This window comes from Panthera leo, chromosome A1 (genome assembly GCF_018350215.1).
Source record: "Panthera leo isolate Ple1 chromosome A1, P.leo_Ple1_pat1.1, whole genome shotgun sequence".
In the NCBI taxonomy this organism is placed as follows: domain Eukaryota; kingdom Metazoa; phylum Chordata; class Mammalia; order Carnivora; family Felidae; genus Panthera; species Panthera leo.
The window spans coordinates 172,586,541-172,592,367 of record NC_056679.1 but is presented as its reverse complement, the minus strand read 5'-3'; the positions used below and the strand labels follow the sequence as shown (position 1 = coordinate 172,592,367).

At 38.6% G+C, this 5,827-nt stretch overlaps 1 non-coding gene across 1 annotated transcript; it reads right to left on the bottom strand.

Moving 5' to 3' along the window:
* Window positions 1-596: 596 nt before the first annotated feature.
* On the bottom strand, window positions 597-703 carry LOC122202454. Its single transcript, XR_006194675.1, has one exon. It is a non-coding gene; the product is annotated as a U6 spliceosomal RNA (small nuclear RNA).
* Between the last annotated feature and the right edge of the window lie 5,124 nt (window positions 704-5,827).

The following is a 5,827-nucleotide window of genomic DNA, read 5'->3' as shown; positions in this document are numbered from 1 at the left end:
CACCTGTTTGCACTAAAGCCTTCTCTGCCCTGTTCTGGGTGGGGCCAAGGCTCCTCAGGGCCTGGCATGGGGATGGGCTGGGGAAGGTCCAGTCTCTAGATAATTCTGCCTTTTACTGCCCTGGGCTGATCATAGCCTCCCATCTCACCCCAGGTCAGAGTGGAATTTGGGAGTTCCTGCTGGATGGGTAGTGGAAGTTGGTGAGGCTGCCTATGTGGCTGATGACAAGAGAAAGTAGCATAGGCCCTACATTCAGCTAACAGTCCAGCTATGGAAGGGACTCTGGCTGGAGCAGCAAGATGGTGGGAGAAACCTGTGTCCATCTCTCTCTGCCTTGCTCCTCCCTGTGGTCATTCATTCATTCATTCATTCATGAAATATAAGAGTGTCTACTGGTGACCTAGGCCTGTGCTGGGATCTGGGAACATGGAAGTGAGTAAGGGCATATGAGTGTGAAATCAGAATTATTTATTTATTTATTTGTTTTTCTAATGAAATGTCACAATTTCATTATTCAGTGTTGCACGTTGTGCTTTGACTCACATTGTTTCCTCTAAGTTAATCCACAAAGGGTGGCAGTTTGCTGGAGAGCTGCATAAAATTTGGAAGGCTTCATGAATTTACATGTCATTCTTGCACAGGGGCCATGCTAATCTTCTCTGTATTGTTCCAATTTTAGTATACATGCTGCCGAAGTGAGCACAGAAATCAGAATTTAGATGCATTAAGATAAGTGTAGGATGGGAAGGGGTGATCAGGGAGGGATTTTTTTCATGTTTAATTTTGAGAGAGAGAATGCATGTGCACATGTGTGTGAGTGGGGGGAAGGGAGATGGGGAGGACAGAGAGAGGGAATCCCAAGCAGGCTTCGTGCTGTCAGTGCAGAGCCCAATGCAGGGCTGAATTTCACTAACTGAACCGTAAGATCATGACCTAAGCCAAGATCAAGAGTCAGACACTTAACTGACTGAGCCACCTAGATGCCCCTAGGGAAGGATTAATATGAGAGTGAACAGTAGAGTCCTCCAGGATTAAAGCAGAGCCTGATGAGGACAGAAAATCAGGGAACCCAGAGTCCAGGCCCTGTGTATGCCCTTTGTTGGGGGGAAGCAAGAGCCACAGTAGGAGTGTGGGAAGATGGTGGAGCCATGTGCTATGGGTCTTAAAGGGAAGAGGCTTTTACCTCTGGGGATCAGGGAGAATGCACATCCCTCTCTAGGCCTAGGAATCCATGGATGTTGGGGGATGGGAAAGCCTAGCTTGAGAAGGCACAGGGAAGAAGGGGCATTAGAGGAGTTCCATGTTGTGGTTCACGCAGGGGTGGAGGGAAATGCATTGAAGAGGCTGAGAATGCAGAGATTTGTTTCCCATGAACCAGGGAATCCAGAGGCACAGTTGAGAGGTTGACGTGGAGAGCAGCTGAAGGAGATTGGATCAGGGTGGGGAAGGGACAGGTGCTGGATTGTACTGGGGTAGGGAAGAAGGTACCATGGAGATCCTGAGGCTGTGGTGAGGATGGAAAATCATGTAGTCCCAATAGTTTATTTTAGCTTTAATTTTCCTTGCTTTGGGAGACATATCTAGAAGTGTTGCTACGTCCCATGTCAGAGACATTACTGCCTGTGCTCTCTTCTAGGATTTTAATGGTGTCAGGTCTCACGTTCAGGTCTTTAATCCATTTTGAATTTATCTTTGTGTATGGTGTAAGAAAGTGTTCTAGTTTCATTCTTTTGCATGTAGCTGACCAGTTTTCCCAACATCATTTATTGAAGAGACTGTCTTTTTCCCATTGGATATTCTTTCTTGCCTCATCAAAGATTAATTGGCCGTATAATTGTGGGTTCATTTCTGGGTTTTCTATTCTGTTCTTTTGTTCTATTGATCTGTATGTCTATTTTTGTGCCAGTACCATACTGTTTTCATTACTACAGCTTTGTAATATAACTTGAAGTCTGGAATTGTGATATCTCCAGCTTTTCTTTTCTTTTCTTTTCTTTTCTTTTCTTTTCTTTTCTTTTCTTTTCTTTCTTTCTTTCTAAGTTTATTTATTTTTATTTTGAGAGAGAGAGAGAGAAAACTAGCAAGGGAGGGGCAGAGAGAAGGAGAGACAGAATCCCAAGCAGGTCCTGCACTGTCAGTGCAGAGCCCAATGTGTGGCTTGAACCCGTGAACCACAAGATCATGACCTGAGCCAAGATCAAGAGTTGGACGCCTAGTTGACTGAGCCACCCAGATGCCCCTCCAGCTTTGCTTTTCTTTTTCAAAATTGCTTTGGCTATTTGGAGTCTTTTGTGATTCCATAAAAATTTTAGGATGTTTTGGTTCTAGTTTTGTGAAAAATGCTGTTGGTATTTTGATAGAGATTGCATTAAGTGTGTAGTATAGACATTTTAACAATGTTCTTTCAGTTCATGAACACGCAGTGTCTTTTCATTTCTTTGTGTTGTCTTTAGCTTCTTTCATCAGTGTTTTATAGTTTTTGGAGTAAAGGTCTTTTACCTCTTTAGTTGGATTTATTCTTAGGTATCTTATTTTTGATGCAATTGTAAATGGAATTGTTTTCTTAATCTCTCTCTGCTGCTTCATTATTAGTGTATAGAAATGCAACAGGTTTCTGCACATTGATTTTGTATCCTGTGATTTTACTGAGAATTCATTTATCAGTTCTAGTTTTTTGGTGGAGTCCTTGGGTTTTCTATATATAATATCATGTCATCTACAAACAGTGAAAGTTTTATTTCTTCCTTACCAATTTGGATACCTTTTATTTCTTTTTGTTGTCTAATTGCTGTCCCTAGAACTTACTGTACTATGTTGAATAATAGTAGTGAGACCTTGTCTTGTTCCTGACCTTAGGAGGAAAGCTCTCAGTTTTTTCTCACTGAGTATGATGTTAGCTGTGGGTTTTTCATATATGGCTTTTTTTATGTTGAGGCATGTTTCCTCTAAAGCTACACTGTGGAGGGGTTTTTTTTTTTTTTTTATCATGAATGGTTGTACTTTGTTAAATCCTTTTTCTGCATTTATTGAAATGATCGTATGGTTTTTATCTTTTCTTTTACTGATATGATATGTCATGTTGATTGATTTGCAAATATTGAACCACCCTTGCTTTCTGGGAATAAATCCCACTTGATGTGGTGAATGATTTTTTTAGAGTATTGTTGGATTCTGTTTGCTAGTATTTTGTTGAGGATTTTTGCCTCTATGTTCATCAGAGATATTGGCCTGTAGTTCTCTTTCTCTCTCTCTCTCGTGTGTGTGTGTGTGTGTGTGTGTGTGTGTGTGTGTGTGTGTGGTGTCTTTATCTGGTTTTGGTATCAGGGTGATGTTGGCCTCATAGAATTAATTTGGAAGTTTTCCTTATTCTATTTTTGGAATAGTTTGAATAGGGTAGGTATTAATTCTTCTTTAAATGTTTGATAGGGGTGCCTGGGTGGTTCAGTTGGTTAAGCGTCTGACTCTTTGTTTTGGCTCAGGTCATGATCTCATGGTTTGTGAGTTTGAGCCCTCCATAGAGTCTGTGCTGACAGCTCTGGAGCCTGCTTGGGATTCTTTCTCTCTCTTTGTCCCTCCCCTGCTTTCTCCTCTTTCTCTCTCTCCCTCTCTTTCTCAAAATAAATAAATAAAAACTTAAAAAATAAATGTTTGGTAGAATTCACCTGGGAAGCTATCTGGTCCTGGACTGTTGTTTGTGAGTTTTTTGATTACTGATTCAATCTCCTTGCTGATAATCCTTCTGTTCAAATTTTCTATTTCTTCCTGCTTCAGTTTTGGTAGGTTATATGTTTCTAGGAATTTATCCATTTCTTCAAGGTTGTCTAATTTGTTGCCATATAGTTTTTCATAATATTCTCTTACGATTGCTTGTATTTCTGTGGTGTTTGTTGTTATTTTTCCTCTTTCATTTGTGATTTTGTTTATTTGAGTCATTTCTCTCTCTTTCTCTCTCTCTTTAATGAGTATGGCTATAGGTTTATCAATTTGGTTGATCTTTTCAAAGAAAAAACTCCTGGTTTCATTTATCTATTGGTTTTTAGTTTCTATATCATTTATTTCTGCTCTAATCTTTATTATTTCATTCCTTCTGCTGGTTTGGGGTTTTGTTTGTTATTCTTTTTCTAGATCCTTTAGGTGTAAAGTTAGGTTGTTTATTTGAGATATTTCTTCTTCTTGTGGTAAGCCTGTATTGCTATAAACTTCACTCTTAGAACTGCTTTTGCTGCATCCCAAAGGTTTTGTACCCTTGTGTTTTGTTTTTGTTTGTTTTCATGTACTTTTTGTTCTTTGATTTCTTGGTTGACCCATTCATTGTTTAGAAGCATGTTATTTAACCTCCATGTATTTGTGGTCTTCCCAGATTTTTTTCTTGTGGTTGATTTCTAGTTTCATAGCTTGGTGGATGCATGGTATGACTTCAGTCTTTTTGAATTTGTTGAGGCTTGGTTTGTGGCCTAATATGTGATATATTTTGGAGAATGTTCCATGTGCACTTGAAAAGAATGTGTATTCTGCTGTTTTAGGATAGAATGTTCTGAATATATCTGTTAAATCCATCTAGTCCAGTGTGTCACTCAAAGCTACTCTTTCCTTGTTGATTTTCTGTTTGGATGGGATGTCAAAGTCCTATACTATTATGGATAAGTTCCTCTACATTTGTTATTAACTGTTTTATGTATTTGAGTGCTTTCATGTTGGGTGTATATATATTTACAATTGTTATATCTTCTTGTTGGATTATTACCTTTATTATTATACAGTGTCTTTCTTTATCTCTTCTTACAGACTTTGTTTTATTTTTTTTTTCAGACTTTGTTTTAAAGTCTTTCTTGTCTGATAAAAATATTGCTACTCTAGCTTTCTTTTGACATCCATTTGCATTATAAATGTTTCTCTATCCCCTCACTTTCGATCTGCAAGTGTCTTTAGATCTGAAATGATTCTCTTGTAGTAAGCATATAGAGGGGTTTTGCTTTTTTATCTACTTTGTCACCCTATGTCTTTTGATTGGAGCATTTAGTCTATTTACATTCAAAGTAATTGTTGATATATATATATTTATTGCCATCTTGTAACTTGTTTTGTGTCTTGTTTTGTGGTTGTTTTGTAGTTTTTCTGTGATCCTTCTCTTTTTCTCTTTTCTGGTTTGCTGGTTTTCTTTGGTGATATACTTGGATTCCTTACTCCTTATTTTTTTGTATATCTATTACTGTTTTTTTTTTTTTTTTTTTTTTTAACATTTTTTATTTATTTTTGGGACAGAGAGAGACAGAGCATGAACGGGGGAGGGGCAGAGAGAGAGGGAGACACACAGAATTGGAAACAGGCTCCAGGCTCCGAGCCATCAGCCCAGAGCCTGACGCGGGGCTCGAACTCACAGACCGCGAGATCGTGACCTGGCTGAAGTCGGACGCTTAACCGACTGCGCCACCCAGGCGCCCCTGTTTTTTTTTTTTTTTAACTTGTGGTTACCATTCAGTTTATATATACAATCTTCTGCATATAGCAGTTTGTATTAAGCTGATCACTTACTTTTGAACCCATTCTTTACTTCTCTCCACTCCCTCTATGTTTGAGATATTTGCTATCATTTTTTACATTCTTTTATTCTGTGCTCATCTTGGTGGATTTTTACAGATACACTTACTTCCACTGTTTTTGTGCTTCCTATTTTTCTTACTCTTATGGTTTTTGTTTTCCACTCACAGAGTCCCCCTTAACATTTCTTGTAGGGCTGTTTCAGTATTCATGAATTCTTTTAACTTTCGTTTGTCTGGGAAACCCTTTACCTCTCCTATTCTGAAGATAGCCTTGCTGGATAGAGTAT